Source organism: Typopeltis vanoorti, chromosome 8 (assembly GCF_054136105.1).
Source record: "Typopeltis vanoorti isolate ZY-2024b chromosome 8, IOZ_Tvanoo_1.0, whole genome shotgun sequence".
In the NCBI taxonomy this organism is placed as follows: Eukaryota; Metazoa; Arthropoda; class Arachnida; order Uropygi; family Thelyphonidae; genus Typopeltis; species Typopeltis vanoorti.
The window spans coordinates 93,749,915-93,772,210 of record NC_143556.1 but is presented as its reverse complement, the minus strand read 5'-3'; positions in this window follow the sequence as shown (position 1 = coordinate 93,772,210).

Genomic DNA, 22,296 nt, shown 5'->3' with positions numbered 1-22,296 from the left:
CATGTACGTTAACTGATTGCTTTTCTTCGATATAATGAGAGTAATTGGGAAATTCTAACTATAAATATTTCTATCTAATTTTCTACAAAGATGGTCAATTTTTATTGCAAACGCCTGCATGGAGTTCCTTTTTTACATTCTTAGAAATTAAAGTCAAGTGATGATGATGAGGAGCCTCCGTAGCTCAGTCAGTATAGACGAAGGAATCGAACCCAGGTCGGAAAGACCTGGGTTCGATTCCTGTCTATGAAATGAAGAACCTTTATCTAGTGTCTTTCGACTAATGGTGAATTAACCGATCTCGTACGGAGATGAAGTGTTTTTTTCTCCCGGTAATTCGGGTTTTTCATCCTTCAAAACAGGCAAACCAGTCCCGTGAACACACACGGCTACAGTCATTAATACTTACGGCAAGGAAGGCAACGGGAAAACACCTTGATCATAATCATCTCCCTAGTATGGGAGCTTATAGCTACCCCCCCCCCTCACCAGCCATACGGCTGAGGGAATAGGATAGGATGATGATTCGGAGGACGAATGTGCAAATATCTTCCAGCTCCATCAGATCACAAACTAACTTATATGCTTCAATTCATCACTCCATGTATTGTGCGCAAAGTCATGAGGCACTTTACATGCTGAAGGAATGAATATTATTATGTGCATTAATTAAACCTGGTGAATATCATGGAGAAGAATAGCACGCTTACAATCACAGGCAGTGTTCTGCAGCAATGTCACATTTTTTTTGAATATTGAACAGATTTTTATCTTGAGAAAATGTTTCGATAAATCCACTTGTTTCTGTAATGCTGGTGGGTGTTCGGTCTGTGATTGCGAATTCACGTCTCAAATAGTGCAAACAAGCCGACCTAAGAAATATTCTTGATGTTCGTTTTGTTAAATACTGCTAAATATCACTAAACACCTGCTCTGTGTCATCGTCATCACCTAGACCTTGCAGCTCTTAGTAATCCCAAATGTTGTGCACCAGTGGCGGCTCGTACATAAGTACTGCGACACTGCAGCATCCCCAAGGAAAAAATGAAAAAAATTAAAATTTGTTTGTGTTTATAAATAATAACAATGCTAACAACATTATATAAATGCAATACAAAATGTTAAAGTTTACAGCTTATGTTTTGACATTGATTGAGTAGTTAATAATTGGAATTGTTCGATTAAAGCTTTAGATTACGAAACAAATGCACTGCGATCTAACGCAGTGTCAGAATTATCACGTTAGGCCAATTGCACCTAGCCTTGAGAATATTCGTTTGCGCTTCTCATTGCACAACAAGTGATTCCGACACTGCTCGTTTGGGCAGTGTATCATGTGCTTGAGCGCGTTATTTCTGTGAGATACGAAACTTTTATTATTGGTTCGTGTTCGTGGTGAACTATGTTTTGTAAATCTTATTTTATTTTGTTAAAATAACATATAAATATTTATTTATTATAGATAAAAGGCTGAATTATGACGAGTGCCACTGTTGAAAATATGAAAAGAATTATATATTTTCAATTATCGTTACACGAAACAAATGCACTGCGATCTAACGCAGTGTGAGAATTATCGCACCAATTGCAGCTAGACTCGCCAATAATTGTTTACGCTTGTCGTTGCACGTTACAAGTGATTCCGATACTGCTCGTTTCGGCAGTGTATCGTATGCTTGCGCGCGTTATTTCTGTGAGATACGAAACTTTTATTATTGGTATTTGTTCGTGGTGAGGATGAAATATTTTTAATAAAGCAATTTTTTAATATGTAAATTTATTTATTAATAAATTGGTTACTGATTAGGAAAAGAAGAATTTTTTTGTATATGGAGCACCCCCACTTGAAATTTTCACCATCCGCCACTGCTGTGCACTATGACTAATGAAATACAATTGCCACCATCTACACGCTACACGCACGCATGGTCTCATTCTTGGTGTAGGTGATTTTCTCTCAAGTATCGTACTCTTATAACACCGGGTAGTTATGAAGGAACTGGAGCGCAAGTAGTTCTTAGTATAGAATTAATGAGAGATAAAGCGAGGAGATTTGTCCGAAAAATAACGAAAACCATATCACAGCACTATTTTAACTCGAAAAGGCAATTCAGTATATTTCTTTCTCGTATATTATCTCTGACGGCAATAATAATAATAAAAAAAAAACATGTCCAAATTAGTGATCGTATCACAAAGGGCTCGAAAAGTATACGAGAGCCATTTTGTCCATTATTTATTGCTTGTCAAGCGATCTCTTTCCAACTGTAACTTCATGTATACCGATATTCTTCTAAAACAGCAGTAACACTTATTACGTGGCGGAATAAGTGCCGTTATTATTTCTAAATACAATTAGAACACGTGTGTCGTTGCTGAGAGCTGGCGTGTCCATTGTCTTAACACAAAAATTGGGGCGTGGTATTTCACAGGGATAGACAGCGAGAAGTGGATAGTTGGAATTATCTCACCGAGAAACTTAACGCTTTTCACAAAGAGCTACCAGCCGAACAAAAGCTAAGAAATATGGAGCCCATTATACGAAGTATTAAGTACATCTCGTGGAAACACTACGTAAGATTATGGACATCAAGTTACAGGAAGGATAAAAGCTAACATGAATGGTGTGTAATAAGAGACTGGAAAAGTTACTTATCTGGGTGAGACTGACTGAGTGAGCTGAAACTGACAATGGTTGGAAGATGGACGGGGACGTGCGATACAATTGAACAGTGATTGTATCTCGCGTCCATCAATCAAAAATATCGATGTAATAAAGGAGTTCAGAAAAATTTGAATCAGTCACACTTTTGACTACGGTATAAATCTTTAATGTGTCTTGCAGCGTTTCACGATGTATTTATGACCTTTAAGATTTTTTTCCCCTCGCGTGAAGCATAATTCGATAGAACCCTATTTCCTGAAAACATTCAGTAAAACAGGATTTATATCGAAACAATTTTAAAAAAGTTGGCTGTTCATAATAGCAATATAGGAATTTCGATGATAGAATGGAGAGGAATGTGATTACCGAAATATGAATTCTAAAACTTATAAAGAGAGAAATATTTTTTTTAAAGAAAAAAAGTGATAAGGAAACATAACAGTGATTGTGTTTAAAGTAAAAAGAACGAAATGATTGTATACAATATAAAATGGATGAGCTTGTAAATGCATGTTGGTATAAGGACGTCATTATCACAATGATTTGACCACTCTGATTCATTTTTAGCTTGTATGTCGCAAATGATAGTCTATTTTGTTTAATTTGATGGCTTTGCGAATTTAGTTGATAAGAGCCTGATTTAAACCGAAATGGAACAAAGACAAATTCTAAAAGAAATCTTAAGATGGTTTGTTAAATTTATGGAGGCTTGCCTCCATAAATATCTTCAATTCCTTTACGTCCACATTCTTATTTGTATAATTTCGAACCGTTTTTATTTATTTATTTTTTCATCCCTAAAATGATCCACTTGAAACCAAAATTGAGATACTGATGACTTGATAAATGTTTATAAATATCCAATATTACATTTAAGTGAAATTTATGCATCCATTTCATACAGACAAAATGAATTGTAACACGTGATCAAGAATGTTGCGTCAAGTTTGATGATGATTCATCCTAAAATAGGATGAATCATCATCAAAATTTATAATTATAAACTATTCGAAACCTTTGCTTTTAAACTTAGTTGCCTTGGCATATGATTGGAATTTATCTTCCATGAGGTATCACATTCCTGGTTGTAAAGAGATAGATTAAAATTTCGTCAAGGAAAAGATATTTTTAAGTTTTTAGACTGAAGCGCTTCAAGTTGGTTTCAAATAGAGATCAGAGGCTTCCTCTCCAGAAATTGTGCTTTATTTCAGCAAACTGACAATAACATTTAACTCCAGAGGAACGCCTACATAGGAAACGAAGCAAACATATAATACATTTATGACCATAGGTGTGCTAAGGGTTAGATAATCTGGAAATTCACTCCAGATACCAAAAATAGCTTCCAGGAAGCAAGATATGAGAGGAGGGGGAGAGGAGGGGAGCAATTCCCACTTGTACACGACGAGATACAAATTTCGTATCAACAGCCACTCCCAAACATCCATATTACAGTAAGATTTGAATTCACGGCCTTTAGTTGGTTAAAAAGCAAAATATTTATATCAAAGCATTGTTAAAAGTATTTAAATTTTTAAAACATTGTGGTTTAGAAATACTCACATGAAACAAACTGAAACTACGAAAAAAAGTTTTGGCATTCTGCTTGTCTTAGACCATTATAGAATGTTATTTTTTTAAGGGGGAAGTTAAGTTTTTTTTATAAACCAGCCTGAGAACACACAAACTGGGAAATATAAATCGCCACTGATATTTACTAAAGTGATTAAAACAATCAATAATCTTATTAAATATTTAATAGTGTTTTAAGAATTATTAAATCATTTAATAGTTCAGGAAGAATTTGCATAAAATAAATTAAAGGTTTGTCTTTTCAGTATCTAAGACTTCGCATATTTATTTTCGGGATCACTTCTCCATTCTCTCTTTATGATAAATTTTATTTAGATTCTAAAGATTAAAACCTTCTCATATATTATCTTTGAGGAAACAGCGATTCTTAAAGAAATGATAAACATCCCTGATTTTGTCTTTAGGTACATTTTTCACCTGTGATTGGCCTATAAACTCGCATTTCCTTTAATCTATTTTCTTTGTCATGTCAAGGAAAAAGGACTTTTACGGTAGAAGGCTGACAACTTCATCACTGGCATTACATTACAGACAAATTTTCTTTTTTTCTTTTTCTTAAGAAGATGAAATCTCCAAGATGATTGAAATATTGGAAAAATATAGGCAGTGAAATTACATTGTGTCATCTTCAGAAAATGATTGAATGCGGTGTTTTGAAAGTGTGAAACAGACGAACGGCATTTCTCTATGTGTTCAATTACGTGGTCGTTGTACTTTTCAGTGCTCAAGGCACTAATTGATTTTTATGGAGAAAACTAGAATGCAGTAAAAGTCTCTTCTCTTATAATGCCATCTGTCATCGGATCTAGTACGTCTCTTTCGCTTAGCAAGAGAAATCTAGTTCTTCTTTCCTCTCACATAATAATAACTCAGTCTTTATGATAATTTCAGTAGCAACAAACATTGTTCAGTAATGGTTATTGTTTGACTATACCTTTTGTGTTTATGATGTAACAAAGAATTTTTGCCTTTGTTGAACAAACAAAATTCAACAACTGCATTATACTGATAAATCTTTTGACTGAATGATCTTTACGTTTCATTTTCAATTTTAGACCTTTTGTTTAAATTTTCAATTCAAGGATTTATAGGAAAGACATGAAAGCTATCACTGTTCTTCACACTTAGTAAAATATTGGATATTAATAAAATTAATGGCAGATGAATAATATTTCATACGAAGTCTGTTTAAAGTATTGTAAGTGTATGTAGTTTCAGAGTCTTTTGTCGTATATGTTTGCATTATATACTAAAAAGAATTGTAATAAGCGATCTTGGCTTTTGGATTCTACATTATAGTACCCGGAAGAACAAAATGGGATTATCATATACCCACACGTTCTTGCAGAAAGAATGACAAAGTATTTCGCATATAATGGCCAATTCTAAAATGGAGTTATTCTCTTAAATTACAGGTTATGTTGAAAACCATAATTAGAACAATTGCGTAAGAAGGAGTATATATTTTAAAAGGCAAGCGAAAGCCGGAAAGAACTGGCGTCATAACCAAGCACCACCAGTAGTGAAGGAAATTAAAACACATAAGAATTTAATAAGTGTTTTGCATATGAGACTGACAAAGGTAAATTGCCTAAGGAAAGGAAAGAAGGTCATGTTTATGCAAGTCATGAGCTCCATAAGTCATTAAAACAGCTGGGTATTAATAAAGTTGGCGGTTGAGAGGACACACTGCTGATAGTTGTGAATACATGAAGGGTTTAATTGAACAGCAGTGTGCCAGCGAATTAGTGGTTGAAAAGACATTCCTGTGCAGCAGAGATTGGACACAAGACTGAAGTTACAGTTAAAGAGAGTCTGTGTGTGGTGTGTGTCGTAAGTGTTCACGAATTTTTGAAATGGCATATAGGAAATATATTGTAATGTACTTCTGCTAATTATTGAAGATTAAATACATACTACGAAAATAATATCTGGATTTCAATTTTTAAATATTGCTTAATAAAATAAGACACGTCTTAGAAGATTAAACTATTCCTTCACTATAAAGTGACCGATATTTGGCATGATGCTATTCCGAGCTTTGGTAACAGAAGGAACTTTGATGGAAAGAATATATATTCATAAAAAAAGGATGTTGCATACGTGCATTATTTCTTTAAGGTATTCCCAAGGAACAACTTAGTTTTGAGTACTGATTTTATATGAATAAGATTCGAAGTGCTTCTTTATTTTTATTTTATATTTTCTTCCCCAAAAAAACATTTCATCAAAGGCTACTCTGCATGTATATTAAATGAGGTAGAGATTCACCAAGGCAACGCAATAACTTGGATTTAAGATTCCATTCCCTCTCTCTCTCTCTCTCTTTCTGTTTCTCTCTTCCTTTTACTGTAAACAAGAAGCAGCAAAATACGAAGTTTCAAGACTTGACAATGCAATATGCCAGAGAGCTTCTTTTACACTTTTCTACAATCCGCAAAGCAATTCTATGTAAATCTTAAGATTATACAGGAGCGAGTACTGCTGACCCACTTCGATTACCAAGTTCATTACATTACTGCAGGCAACTTTTTTTCTTTTTTTTTTTGCAGAGTTGAGCAATTGAAGTCTGTTCAGTTTTCATAGAAATAAAGTTTTATTTGGTTCCTTCCATATTGGACTTCTTTGTTCGTACTGACTCGTTCTAATGGCATTAAACGCAACAATACGTCATCAATTTTTTACATCTGAAACTATTTTAGGCTCATGCACACGGTTTTAGTAGCTGCTACTAACAATATATTTAGCAATAAAACAGACTAACTTATAATACCAATTGTAACAGTATTCTTTAGAATACTGTTACAATTGGCATTATTACAAAGTATCCGTACATCGATTTGAATAATAAAAAAAAACTTTCAGAATAAAACGATCGTAGCGAATAGAATAACCGTAATAACAATTGTATAACAATAAAGCAATGTTTTTCTTACCTTTTAGGCTAAGAAAAACAGGGAATGAAAGAAGCTCCTGGATATGATTATAGCTTTTGTACACTACAGTAATGAATACTAATGCATGGCAAACAAATAAATCTTCGAAAGTCCTATTCACCACAGAGGTAGCGTATTCTTTTAACACCAAACTTTGACAGTAGGTAGAGTCCCAGTATTCACATTTCAAATAGAAATTGGGTTTATTTCTATTTGAAATGTTTATTTCATGAAAATTTTCAAGCTCGATTTAATTGATCATCCCGAAATTTGGACCGAATATATACGACAATTAAGACAATAATGATAATATTTCAGTATAACGTTTTTCATATGCTCCGCTGATACTTCCGATGGCGCTTGTTAGGTGGACACTACCCTATGAATCTTTCATTATTGCGAGAGAAAAGGTTGCACACGATGTGGCAGAATGGGAGGCTGCATGACGCTGTCAACAAAAGTGAAATATTTCAGAGTGCCTTTTCACATCCAGGTGCTGGGCATCTCTTAATGAAGAAATACGACAGAAGATCTGTGAAGCATGTTTCTTGGAGTGCCTACACGGAACAGACATCAGTGCAGTTTCAAAAGTCATAACAAATTATTTTAACTTTTTTTTTTTTCTTTTTTGTTTTTATTGTTTGATTTTGCGATATGAATCATTCCATTCTATTTCATTGGGTGTTTATAAATCAGCGATGTCAAATATAAGTAGAAATATCTCATTTGAAAATACCCTTCTAATCAGTACAGCATGACTATATTATAATAATATATTCTACGCTTCTATAAAAAATAACGTCTTTACGTAAAAAGACACACATGGTTTAAGTACATTCTATACGCACATTTAAAGTGATTTTAGGCGAAGGTAAATTAGCACCACTACAGAAAAATAACAGGATTAACATATTTATTATTAGAGTAATTAACGTAGATAATGCGAATAGATTCTGTTTGCATTCAGTCCACATTTTGCCGTCATCAACTAACCATATATTCCTTTACCTTACCGTAACGTCACAGTTTCCTAACACCTACTTTTAACCCAAAAGGTGTGGGATATCATTTAAGAATAGGATCACGTGCTGTTATTTATATAAGAGCTAATCGCCTGATTATTTTAATGATCATATCAGCTTAAGTCTGCCATATATAAAATCTGTACAAGAATAATGGCTGAAACTTTTATTAAGGATGTTTTTTCCCGCATTCAATAGAAGAACGAATCGAATTTTTAAAAAAAGAATAGGCAAAGGATCGAACTTGGCTAGTTGGATTTGAAATGGACTATACAAATATATTTTTCATGAAATTCAAGGGAAAAAAAAACATCTTTCTTATCCGCACAAAAATATCTATCTGAAAGAGCACAAAATTTAAAAAAAGGGAAGAGAAAAAAAAAGAACCCTTAGTACTTGCTCTCGATTCAGCGCTACACGTAAGTGAAAAAACAAAGAAGAAAAAAAAAGGAGATAAATGAAAGAAAAAATGAAACGCGTTAAGTGCACATCGAAACGTGTTCCGAGGTGCAAATAATGATTCGGGCAGCTGCAGTAGTAGTAGCAACGAGTGCTGTAAAAGCCAGTATATAATTAATTCCACTGGCAGGAATGTTTTCTGTTAGTGAATTAGCCTGGTAGCCATATCACGTGATCAATTGAAGTATGAAAAGTGGGTTGCTTTTAATAATATGAGGTTGTCACGAATATCGTACAAACCAGTACCAAAGACATCCACCCCAAATACAGATGTGAACTAACTAAACACAATTCTGTATTTATTCGTGTATATTCGTTAATGTTTAACTGAGCATCGTATTACGAAAATTACCTTCAAGTATGCGGAGAATTTTCGGTAATATACAATTAAGGAGTCAATGAATACGTAGGACGATTTTTAAGTGCGGTACAATTACTTTCATTGTGTGAAAAATGCAATTAGAACCTAGAAATATTCAGGCTCGCTGGTGTCTGTTTCTAATATGTCACAGCTCATGGAATTAATTCTTTGAGATTTTAGATACACACTAGAGCTTCGACGCGCGCGGAGTGTGAAAAATATTTCCTATTTTATTATTTTCTTTTTACTTGTTTATGTATTATTATTATTATTATTATTATTATTATTATTATTATTATTATTATTATTATTATTATTATTATTGGAATAACAATAACAGTTTAGAATATTTGGAAGTACTAGTGAAAACCTTACCTTTGATCGCCTATTTCGTTCTTGATGACGTAAGTAAAATATTTTTACAAAAGTAACATAAAACATTGAATTAAATCATCTTAGACAAGGAAACAAACGAAACTGTTTGAAGAGACTGGAATTAATTATAGTTTTACAAGAATAAAAATCAAATAGAAATATCTAAAAAAGTGAATAAAATTTGGGGAAAGAAGTTATTTGAAATAACAGGTTTGTTTGAATTAATGTGGTACTCGTTATGTATATTTCCATAGTAGTATTAATATTACTGAAAGGGTTTTAAATAAAAGATATATCACCAAAGGTTTCAAAAATTAGTCAGCAGAATTCAGTGTTTAATTATTTCTTTTCCCCTATTTTGCCTTATTAATGCACTATTTTGTATACACACGTTCATTATATATAATAAAATAATTTAGTTTAGTTTAGTTTGTTAGTCTTGTGCTTGTAAGCAAGCACAAGACTAACAAACTCAAACTAAACTAAACAAGTAAATATGACGTAATGTCATGGAAACATGACAGTCAGCTAGGTTGCTCTTCCCTGAAATCATCTATCCTTCAAGAGCCTGAAGGGTACCCCTTCTATCTTCGAAGGTGCAGTAATCACGCAATTTCACAGGCTGGCCGTTATTAGTGTATCTGACCGAGAAGATGGTAACATGTTTTAGAAGGCTTCCTGATCAGCTGCTGATGCATAATCTCGCTGCCATGTTCACTACCAGGTTGTGCCTGAAGGAAGGCTGTAATAGTATGCGGGAGTAACTGTGAAGGCCACATTATGATTCGGAGAATGGATGCTGTTCGTACGGACAACAATATCTAAAAGTATTTTCTACAACTGCATGTTCCCTAACTCTTTTCTCTTCACCTTTTAAAACATGAAAATGAGAATAAGCCTTAATAACTATAAAACTAAACAGGTTAAACTAAAAACAGAAACAATCTGGATAATTGTCTAGATTACATCCTGAGTAATTTTCCTTTCATAATGGAGATGTTTGTACTTTTTTACGATTTGATATTCATTGCCAAAGGATGGTTAATCTATAATATGGCATGTTGACATGTTGCGAGTTAAGATCTCTTTCCCGAATCCTGTATCAGTTGTCTTTTTTGACATGTTGCGAGTTAAGATCTCTTTCCCGAATCCTGTATCAGTTGTCTTAACCGTTTTCCCAATTCTGAACATCATTCTGACTTTTTATATTTGAAACTTGATTTCATTCAATCCAAATTCCCAAACAGTGAAGTCATCTTTCTTGGTGATTTTAATGTCCACAACTCTGATTTCCCTTCTACAGTTCACTGAGCAAGCTGGTAGAGAGGCAGATATTTTTGCTGTAAGCAATGACCAAAACAAATCATCTATCTCCCAATAAGAATTACCGATAATCCCATTCACTTACCCCCCCCCCCCCCAGCATTCTGGATCCTTTCTTAATTAGTTCTCCTTACGGATACATTCGGATGATTGAAGATAAGGCTGATATCCTGATTTCATTCGTCTCCTCCGACTCCTCTGTGGACGACCATTACCTCTTTCTTTCTTTCTTTCTTTTTTTTTTTTTTTGCTTTTCTTCCTGGAATATTCAAATGTCTCCTGTAGTCTTCTGCCAGAAAGCTATCAGAAGAATTTTGAAAACCTAGACACCATAAAAGACAGCTGGTCCTGATAGAATAGCACCTGTTGCGCTCACGTGATATGATTCTTTACACGAGATGCACTCATCTAGATAGACGCACTGGATAATAATTTATACAATGCATTAAGCTCATCTGGCAAACCCTACAGCATGGAAGCAAGCCCATATACAGCCAGTTCCCAAACAAGATGGTATATATCTATATATTGCTCTCACTTCAGTAAAGTAATCAGAAGTTTACCAAAACAGTCAATTATTCATCACCTGTGACCAACTATTAGTGTGGATTTCGCCACTGTATCCACAAGCTATCTGTTAAGTTACATTATCCACTTCTGGAGTCATGTCATGTAAAGGTTTGGAGGAACCTCTCTCTCTCTCTCAGATGTTCCAGTTAATGAAGGTGTCCCTTATGGCTCTGTCCTTTCACCTATCCTCTTCCTGATTTATGTAAAATACCCGCTCTGACCGCAAAATTTTTTCACAGTTTTGCTGATGATAGCACTCTCCACTCATCCGACAAGCCTTCAGTGCGCAAGCATCTTAAGATCATTTGTAATAAGTGACCTGAACTCTGTTCTTCGCAGTATTGAATGGGATGGAAATAACTTGGTTAATCTCAGAGATTCCAAAACACAGTTTTTCTTGTTTTCTCTCAAAAAATACCTCGTATCATCTTCACTTACTTTTAATAATGCTCATCTCAACAGTCAGGATCAGATCTCTCTTCTAGGACTGACTCTTACTCCAAACCTTTCTTGGTCCAATCATATCACTTAGATAGCCAGCGTCTAAAAAGTAGACATCCTCTTTCAATCCAGACGATACTTCTCTTCTGAACAATTACTTACTCTATATAAATATGAAATATACATCCAACCTTGAAATACTGCTCTCGTGTTTGGGGTGGTGTACCTAAGACCTTCCTAAACATTCAAGACGCTGTTCAGAAAAGGGCGATTCTGCTGATTAAGGTACATATCTCTTTCTATGGCCATTGTTCAACAGAACTTGCATCCCTTATGCCTCCCATTTCTTTCAGATTTACATGAACTTGAACAACAGCTGCTCATCATCGCTTTACTTTCGAAATTCATACTCACTGAACCTCCTCCTCCCAATCATCTTCATTCCATCCACTTCAGTTCTGGAGAACAGCCTCCCATATGAAGCATTTCCAAAGGACTACAACCATTAGCTTTTCAAGAGGAATATCAACAGATTACTCTGTTCCTCACCCATGACCACGCACGGCATTTATCTTCTATAGGGTTCTGCCTCTGATGTATTGGAATTTATGTAATCCAATTAGCGAGCGCTCTATAGCTCAGTGATAAAATGTTCGCATATAACTGTGGGTCCGTTATAAGGATGTGTGGGGGAGGGGACTGAAATCAGAAACATAAGCTGTATTCTAGCTTTCCTAACGGATCTCCAAGAAACGAATTTTTTTTTTATTACTGTTGATCTAAAAGCAGTTAACAATAAATTATAAGAATGATTTTTTCTGTAAACGATGTAAATCTGGTGTGTATTTTTGTATGCTATGTTTTTTTAAGTATTTTTACAAATCATTGTTGAGAGGATCTTTTATTATTCTACACGTGGAGATTAAGATGTTTAAATTATTGTCAAATTGAAAAATTTTGGAGAAGATTAAAACATCGATCATACAAACACCAAAGACGGGGAAATAAACCATTAGATTTTTATAAATGTTGTAAAGGAAACAGTTTCAAATATTTATGCAAAATAATTCCCTTGTTTTATGAGATAAAAGAAAAATGCTTAGAAGGGTTTCATTTATTGAAACTAAAAGAATGTGTGCCGACTAGGTGTGGGTAAAAATGATTCTGTGCGCTATAGGAGGACGTACGTTTTTTTTTTTTTTTTTAATTGTGAACTGATTAACATTCAACACTCGATCGAAGAGTAGATTCCTGAATGCTCTACTAACTGTTGGCAAATGCGCTTTAATTTCTACCACTAAATGCATTTGCATTCAGTGATTGCTTATTTATTCGTTTAGGGAAACTTACAGATGAGACCATTCTTTTTTGTCTTTCTTTTTTTAATAAGTTGTTTTAGAACGGATTGAATTATTTGTAAGTACGATAGCTGAGTCTATTATTTGTGCCTGTGTGTGTGTTCTGCGGGTGTTAGTGTATTTTGATGAAAAAAAAAAACAGTTTCTGGAAGGAAAGTCCTCCAATTTCTTTATATAAGACCAGGTAGTTCACCTTCAATCAAAAAGTTCTTATAACCATTCTTCTAGTCAAGGAAGAAACTCGAATCTAAGTATTTCCAGTGAACGAGCATCGTCATTACCGACTACGCTACAGAAGAACTAATTTAACGTGTTTAAATAATTAAAAAAAAGACGTATAAGAAAGTCTTACTCTGATTATGTCCACATTTGTTTAGATCCAACATATACAAGAGATAAACAAGCACACATATTGACTTAAACAGTCATAATAACAGCTTCCTATTAGCATTCGTTTGTGACTTAGGCATACAGACAGTTTATTGTAATTTGTAAAAAATTCACATCGAAGCATTTCGTCTAATTCTTCCGCTAAATGACTATGATTTTTAGCAGCTTTGAGTAATAATTCTAAATATTTAATTCATCAAAATCTTTCTAGTCAGAGGTGATGTTCTTATATGCAAATGGTCGAACAAAACGATTCAAATAACAGTTTAGATTTTGAAAAATGCATAAAAATAGTTTTCAATTTAGAATTTAGTAGTGTTAGTTACTAAGCAGATTATATATTACTTTGTGTGCTAAAGCCACGTCGTTTGTTATGGGAGAAAATTCGAAAAAATCCTGTAAAAAATATCAGATTGCACAAGAACAGGAATGAAATTAAAACGCAGTTTACTTATACTCTGAATAAAATAATTTCTAAATGAACATTAGCAAACATTATTTCAATATAATTATCGCTGATGCATGCAACGTTTGACTGAACACCTGATTGTATTAGCAATATGGCCGCGCAGGTGTGACAGAGATATACGATAAAATAATGTTCACAACTCTTGCGAGCGAAGACGAGAAAAGAATTCAAAGGAATTCTTGATCGTATCGGTAAAGGCTTTTTGCTGAATGTAAAAGCAGCATTAGAGTAAAAGAAAGCGACTTGAATTGACTTAAGACGGACAGAGGGCTGAGACAGGAGTACACCACGTCGTCTTGGCTATTCAGGATATATCGTGAGCAACGTAGAGAGGAGCTGAGGGCCGTGGCAAAGATAAATGATTCTTCTTTGAGATCTGCTTACCGATGAGATGGTGTTATTAGCAGGATTTCAGAAGACCGCTTCACGTAGAAGTAGGTCAGACGGTAAAAAAAATATATCGGAAAAAATGAAATAAACAAAACCTTTAGAGATAATAAAAAAAAATGACTAACGTCAAAGAAGAATGGAGATGGTGCTAAAGAATTATTAAACTTTTCTTAGCTGTAAATTATTGATTAAAATTTTTTGCATTATTAAATGGGTAGAAAAAACTATGATTGTTATTGCGTGTAAAGAAAGATGGATAAATAATACAACCCTTTGTCTTTTATGTATTTAATACGTTTCCTTTTGACGATATTTAACAGTTGGTCACAACACTTCCAGGTAACTAACTGTAGTTCGTGCTATTTTAAGCATGTTTTAATTACTATAGGAAATGTGATATTCGTAGGACCATGCCGTGCTCAATTAAATGGAATGAATGACAAAGGCTTTCACAACAATGGGAATTATGATGAGTGTCCATTAAAGGCACTAACAGAGCTGATATTTGATTTACTTTAGTTGAAATCCGCTCCTAAAATATAAAAAAGTGCTAGTTTATGGTTAAGTACTGTGTAGTCTAAACAGTCTTTCCAACAATAATGATGAGTTACAATCTACTTAAGATCGTGTTATCCGGAGCATAATGAAATGTTTTATATTTGAAACTTAAATGTTGCCCAGGTTACCAACGTTATTTAATTGCCCTTCCGGGATTTAAATGTAATAATTATTCCAGCATTGAGTTTTTAGTTTACATTTTAATGATACAAGAATAAGTGTCAAATGTAAAATATTTATTTTATTGTCCTAAAGATATCAGATTACGTTTTATATTTTGCGTATAAAATATAATCTGAGTGATATTTTAAAAATTTCTTTAATGATCTCTGATTACTATTTATTCCTAATTTGAAATACCAATAGGCAGTTAATTTTTAAAATTTTTATTGACAGTTAATTTTTAAGTATTATTTAATGGAATGAAGATATGATAACATTTCTTGACATTCAGTTGATTTAGAAGTATCGTTGCTAAGAAGCCAATACGATTTAAATATTTAGCATTTGCCATACAACATTTGGCAAAGAAAAAAAAGTAGTAATTAGAGCAAAATTCAAATCTCACAAAAAGCATATTCGCTTCTCAGAATATCGGATGGACATTAATTATTTCTCCTTACCTTAAAACAGACGCAAAGTAATCAGACAACTCCATTTTCTTATGAAGACGCCATAGTTGGTTCAATCTGAAATCGTTACAACTGGTGAAAAAAAATATATTTCGTGCTTACTGCTAAATATAATCTGTTCTTGTTACATCAGAAAGAGATTGTAAGTTATCTTGTTAAATGACTTTCTGGGTTCTTTCTGTGCAATGAAAGAAATATGCATAAATAACCTTCATTGATTATCTGCTTCAAGAAACTTCACCAGAAGTATTATTTCTTGACGACTGCAATTTATCTTGAAGAAAATGCCCACAGAAAACAAAACAGCTTTACGCTATTCGATTTTATGTGACAAATGAGAGAATGCTTGTAATAGCGGCTAGAAAAAAATATAAAACTACACCACAGTTTACCAATTCTGAACTTGCATGAATAGAAAGCCTTTGATTTCAACTGGATATTACCCAAATAAAAGAGTAAGGAGAAAGATATTTTGGGTTTTTCATTTGTGGTGGAAAGGAAAGGGTGTAGTTTAAAAGCAAAGTGGACAGCTAGTGACAGACAATGACATCACGTGCAGAGTGACTCCGTAGAGTACCTCTTTACTGCTTTTTTTTCTCTCGTTATGTGCGACATGTTTTCGTAAGGCTGATTGAGCATCAGAGATAATATGTTGGACGAGCGTGGGACGAAACAAATAAGAGGACTGTCAAGTAAATGCTAACATCAAAAATAATAGTTGGATACATAAAAATCGTCTTGTTTCCATGAATCTGTTGGAGTTTTTTTTTTTTTTTTTTTCGTTGTCGAATATCTCAAAAATGTTTCAAAAATGCGCATTTAACTTGGCTTGGTGCATTTATTTTTATACATATAATTAAAGAGTAAAAGCAACGAGTAGAGTGTTTCACGAACAGCTCGTCTCTTTGTGGCTGAAGTAAAATTCTGCAAAGTGTGAATGAAAACTCCAACATCAAAAGAAAATTGTTGAAAATTTCGTCAAAATCGCCATTGGATGTTCTATGTCTATCCGTGTGTGTGTGTGTGTGTGTGTGTGTGTGTGTGTGTGTGTGTGTGTGTGTGTGTGTGTGTGTGTGTGTGTTACTATTCTGTTTTATTTATTATTTTTTTTTATTATTTACAGAATGGGGAAAAGCACTTACGCTCCATTAACTAAGAACACATTTAAAAAAACAATCAGCAAAAAAAAAATTAATAGGCAATTGACTATTAACATGAAATACTTTTAACCAATTGCTGTTTTCACGTTATGCAAGGAAACACCTGGTCTACATGAATGATTAATTAATATGGGTCCACCTTATGTAATCTATGTACGATTTTTAAACTAATGGGTGTTGTATATAATTGCACTTTTTTAATGGTATAACGAAATTCCGAGTTTTTTTTTTTCTAAAATAATGACACACAGAGTTCTTCATTGCTTTTCTCCTCAATCCTATGTGACAATATCTGTTTGAGGACGAAAGGAATAGGAATCCGACAGTAGCCATCTTAAAGAGAAAACATTCTTGTCTTTTATGAAGTTAGTGTCTTTTTTAATCGAATAAGAACGATGCAATTGAGTTAGACATTTGTAGCCTGTAGGGAATATTGCTTCACCTGTCAAAATATATAAGGAAAGGTACTTTTCTTTTAAAAAGCTCAATGCCTCTAACATGTGACCCTACGAAACACTCGCCTGTTATCCCAATTCTCACTCCGTCCAGATTATGCAAATACATGTATAAGAAAATACACTTTTTCTTGAAAGATTTCCATTATTTTCGTCTAGACGCTATTAACTGTTCCACATACGTTTTTTACATCTCTCCACAATACTTTAATTAATATCCTGCTTCTCATTATTTTTTAATTAAATTTTCTTGTTTTTTAATAGTTAAGAAAATGTAATATAAACATTTAACAGAACTTAAATTTTGTTATTATAATCGGGAAATTAAAATTTTCTTTTATTATACGCAGTTAGTTTTCTTTGTTAGTTAATGATTTATTCAATAAACGAACATTAGGAAGCAAAATGAAACTAAAAAATAATTCCTCACTAGTTCTTATTTAATAATAGGGAAAATCTAATCCTTTAGATTTCCTTAAAATCTAATCTTCGATCGATAGTGAGTAGTTTATCTTGAAATATAAATATTAATATAATACCAATTAATACTATCAAAGATTTTTGAAACATATTTGGAGAATTATAATCTGATTAAATCTATTCTTAATTTTTTTTATCTTCTTAATAAGTCGGTTTTGATTACATTGTGCATTCTTTGATTTTTCTTAGGTATCTTCTCTAACATTTATGATTCCATAATAAAATAGGTTGACTTCCATAACGATTATACTCATCAAAAGTCTACCAGATAACTTAATTTTTAACTTGTCCCATTTTATTATGCATCACGGTGAGTTTCATTGTTAATTAATTCATAACCGAGTTTTGCTATAATGCAAAAAAGTGATGCTACGTCTTTTGTTTTTAATAAGCTGAAAGAATTGCTCTCCAAAAGTAAAGATCTCTCCAAAGAGTTTCCATTAGGCCAAACTTCGATGCAGGATTTGCCATCAGGTGCAGCCTGTGAGCAGTGGATCGTATTTACAATGAAAAGAGTGACTGCTGTTTTTCCATAATGCATACATAAAAATGTGCGAACAAAATATTCATTCATTATACATTACCAAAATTAATATATATAAAGGAGATAAAATAAGATATTAGATATTATTTAATTAAACAGTTCTGTACAAAATATAAACAATTTTTAAGAAGGATGAACGCAAGATAAATTTCCTAATTAAATGTCTTAATAAAATTTATATTTTATAATTTTAAAATCATAACTTAAGTAGTCTTTAGAACATAATTATATTTCAAAATAAACAAGTATTAAGTTGCCATTTCTTATCTAATGCACTAATTATTAAATGAATGCGAAATATGAAGTTTAATTCTCAAAGGTTTGTTTGCATTGTATGCATGCAATTAATTTTATCTTCAGTTCATTGAAGCAACTAAGAATCAAAATAATTCACTTTAGAGCAATTAATCCTGAATAATAATTTTGCGAAGGGAATGATTATGGAAGCAATGCATCTTTTTTTAAACTTAAAACAGTGAAAAAAGCAGGTTTGAAACAAATTATTATTAAATTGAGAAACATTTTAAAAAATATGAATGTGGAGAGGTGGGGTTGCTACTTAATTCCCGTGCTTTGTGATTCTCCTCTTCAAATTTGTAGTTCTTTATTTCATCGCTTCTGCTGAATGGCGCTACCTGTACATTAGCATGCTGAAGCTACGCTTTTATTATATACAGTTTTTATTATATTCTGTAGTTATGCAATATATTGATGATCATCAGCTTTGAAGTAAAAAAACACTCTGTCTTAATTTTGTTATTTTAATTTAATAGTTTTAATTTAAAATTTACTTAATTCAGATATATAGGTTTCTGAGTTCAACATTTTACTACTCACAATTTATTATAAAGTACGCTCAGTCTACTGCGTCAAAAAAGAGACTATAAATTATAATAAATATAGGTGAGACTGGCATCTAATAAAGGAGTTAAACTTGTTCCCTGTGTCGGGAGGAGGGGACAAGAATAGTCCCAATATAAGTATACCGTAAACGTTTGCGAGTTCCACACAAATACTTAGAACTTCCCATACAGTTTGTCTTCGTAGTACAAATACCGAGAGATACCTATAACAAGATTATGTCTGAATAAAGCCGCGCTGGCACGAGATTAAGCACAGTTCGCTGCATAACTGTGTCATATTTACTTTTATGAATAGCTCCGTTCAGGTCATAATCAGCTTACATTGCAGAAGCCGTGTTGAGACACACTGTGAGGGAATATTAACATGTGCTAACTAGTTTATTATACAGCTATTTATTAATGATCATTAGCTGAAGGAATAGTTTACACTGCAACAGAACTCAATTACATCTCGACTTGCAGGCAGTAAATGAAATCTGTGATTTCATAATACTTTAAGGTAGGCTGGTCCCAGTCAGTTCACGCTTGGCGAATTGAACGATGAATATAACTGTTAAGTTTTACGCTCCGTGCATTGTGTTACTTAAAAGTAAAATTCCAAGTGGAATTCTCAACTTTCCTTCCAACAGACTGGATTAACTTTGAAATTATTCGCAAGTTCTCCTATGCCAATTGCTGCATAAATTACGGTTCAGATTTGTTAGAAAATTACCTTGGAAGTTATTGAATATATAATAAGGTGATTGTAATAAAGCTAAACTTCCAAACATAATAGAAGATTATAGATTGAATTTGGAATTGTAAAGTAGGATCAAATTCTGTATTGAATTCCCGTTGTCTGGAAGACAATATTTTATTGTCTTCTGTCTGTAAAGTTTTCAGACAAGACAAGTATTTTATTGAAATGTTTTATTAATATATTGAACGTTCATGAAAGTTATTTCCATTTTATTTATTATTTTTTATGGGAATATCTTGTCGCGAGATGTAATCGCAAAACGTTCTGCATTGAAATGAAGCCAAACTGATTTTCTCTTCAGTTTTATTCTTTGCTTATTAATGACAATATAAAAGCAAATCCGAATCAAATTGCGTTTCAGATTACATTTATCAATTTCTAAACGAATGACGACTAGTAATAAATAAGTTTTAAATATTAATGAAGAATAACAAAAGTATTTTTTAAGTTCGAAATTAAAATTATTTTGGTCTGAATTACATTCACTCTATTCAGGAGAAGTGTGCAGTATGTCGGGTAGCAATTTTTCTTTAAATTCAGTTCCAGTAATATGACGATTTCGTTATGAAGCAAGCAAGCCCGAATACGATTAAAATTAAATAGCAATTAAAAGTAAATGCAAGAAAATGCATATGACGGATAATTGCAATGTTTTTAATGTTGTCGAGTCCTCATAAGTCATTAAAATGTCCACAAGGTGATAAACCGATTTTAACCAGCGTTAGTATATGCTATTTTTTGCATGTTTCTGGCCGTTTGCCTGACCTACGGGTTAACGAAAGCATGTCTTTTCAACCAAAGGGAACAAATGTTGCAATATCCTTGCAAGTGAACCATGATGACTCTCGATTACAGGCAACATTCCGTGTATTATTTTAAAATACATGTGCATTGTTTAGGTTTATGGTAAGACAGACAGAAATAACGTGTTGTTTTTAACAAAATGTTTGTGGTGGCGATAATGTTGTACGTATTTTTTGCGTATTAATTGTTGGCATTTGAAAATAGCGTACGTGGTTCTAAACATTCGTTTTGTGCTGAAATTAAATTAGTCAATACATCATCATCATCATCATACGTATCAAGGATTTAGGCCTAGTATGGCCTGTTCCGGCCTTGAACAGGCCGGAACAGGCCATACATACTAGTCATCGTTGAATCGTTTAAGAGGACGTCCTGGTTTTCTTTTTCCTAATGGCTTGTACTTTAAGGCTTGTTTTGGTAATCTTTCTGTTTTCATTCTTTGAACGTGTTCCATCCATCTATGTTTATATTTTTTAATTTTTTCAATTACTGGTTCTTGGTTTAATTCTTTCATAATTTCTTCGTTTCTTTTGTGATCAAATAGGGTATACTTTGCAGTTTTTCTCATAAACTTCATTTCTGCTGTTGTTAATCTTTGTTTGTCTTTTTGTTTTATTGTCCAGATTTCGCTTCCATACATTAAGACTGGTAGGGCTAAAAGTATTGTATACTTTTAGCCTGGTTTGTTTTTGAACTAGGTTTGGTTTAAATATAGAGTTAATTACTCCTGTTATTTTTAAATATTTTGCAATTTTTATGTTTATATCTTTTTCATTTTCATAAGTGATCATACATCCTAGGTAGTTAAATGAATTCACCTGTTCTAAGATCTTGTTATCTAATACTGTTTTAGTTCTTGCTGGATCTTGTCCTTTAAAGGCCATAGTTTTTGATTTTTCTGTTGATATTATCATACCATAATCTTTGGATATCTCATTTAGATTTAAAATAGCTTTCTCTAAGTTATCTTCAGAATTTGTAATTATTATTTGGTCGTCTGCAAAGAGGAGAGTGTTTAAGTTAACTGTAGGTGAAAGTTTAATTCCTTGGTGTAAATTTTTACTCCATTTTATTATTATTTCATTTAAGTAGATATTAAAAAGAGTTGCTGAGAGGGGACATCCCTGTCGGACCCCTTGGTTTATCTCTCTTGTATATGATAGCTCGTGATTTAATCGTATTTGTATTTGATTATTTTTATATATACTTGTGACAGCTTTTAGGATATTATTTGGTATTTGTCTTTCTTTTAATATGTTAAATAATATGTTTCTTCTATGTTTCTAAATAATAATATGTTTCTAATATGTTTCTTAACTAATATGTTAAATAATATGTTAATTAGTCAATACATCTATTGGAAATACATATAACTTATGAGAGCTTACAAGATAACTCAGATAACTCTTCCAGGTGACTCTCTGAGTTGCTGAACACTAAGAATTGTATGGATTTTATTTGTTAATTGTATCTATTGTCTTGTCGGTTTCTTAATTTTACGAGGGTAGTCTGAAAAGTTCTCGGCTTAACAATGAAAAAACGAATTTATAATTTCAAAATTATTTTATTTTTCAACATAATATCCCTAAAGACTAATACATTTATTCCAGCGATGATCCAGCACAATTTCCCGTCCCTGTAGTGGTTCTCAGTAAGATCTGCAAAATACCCCCCTACAGCTGCAATCACCTTGATTCGAAGAAAAACGC